This window comes from Rhea americana, unplaced genomic scaffold (genome assembly GCF_003343005.1).
Source record: "Rhea americana isolate MKP2758 unplaced genomic scaffold, rheAme1 scaffold_109, whole genome shotgun sequence".
Taxonomy (NCBI): domain Eukaryota; kingdom Metazoa; phylum Chordata; class Aves; order Rheiformes; family Rheidae; genus Rhea; species Rhea americana.
Window position 1 is genome coordinate 1,108,346 of NW_028185139.1, and position 1,076 is coordinate 1,109,421.

A 1,076-nucleotide genomic window follows, 5' to 3' on the forward strand; every position below is an offset into this window, starting at 1 on the left:
AACGGCCGCGCGCCGCGACCGTTGGCCGCGCGCCGCCGCTTGAGGCGGTGTGGCCGGCGGGCGAAGCCCTTGGGCGGGCGGGCGAACGGGCGGGGTACGCGGCCGTTGTAGGCGGGAGGCTTCCCGCAAGGGAACGGGGCGCGGCCACCGACGCCGTCTGCGGGCGCCTGTGGGCGCGCTGCTTCACCCGCACGTCTGCGCGGCGCTAGCGGCTGCGGAGCGGCGGGGGGAGAGAGCCATAAACAGCAAGAGCGTTTCTGTCAAAACAGATGTATACACCGAATGGGATTTTTCTCACTTCAGAGGATTATGAAGGGAAGGCGGTCAGAACGGCAATCAAGCCCGGCAGTTAAGAGGTGAAGCAAGGTTAACTTCGATGAAATCTATTCCACAGTACTGTTGAGTAAAGCCAATAAATAAATTATATATATTTATTTCTTGCAGCAATTTCCATAGTATGACAGTGTGTCACACACGCTTCAAAAGCTGTTTGCAATTTCAGCAAATGTATCAARTTTCTAAGAAGTTGTGGGAAGCTCAAAAGACATGGATAAAGCAAACAGGTAAAATAATGAGATGTTACCACACCCTCATCAAAATGGATTTTTTTTTTAAAAAAAGATAGAACTATTTAATAATTCAGGATTTTATTTCTACCTAATATCTTGAAATTAGTCTGCTTATAAGTTCTCTTGAGCCCTCYGTATATATAGATTATATCCTCAATTTCCATTTCATTAATCATAACATTATTTCATAATTAAAAGAACAATGTATATTTTAATAAATTTAAGGATGACTTATCTAAACTGCCAGATTCTGTTGGAAACAAAAAGGAAAATAAAAGTCTGCCCAGAAGTAACTAATCCRCACTTGATTTGACCATACATGGCTTTCCTAAAGATTTAAATGGTGACTAATCCATGATTTGTTAATCTGAAATACTTAACATTCAAATGAAATATTAAATTTTCAAAGATATTAATATGGTCTGACTCAGTGAATCAGTAACAAGTGTCATATTAAGGAAATGGAATCTCATGAGATATAAAAATAATTAAACACTTCCAGAAGAC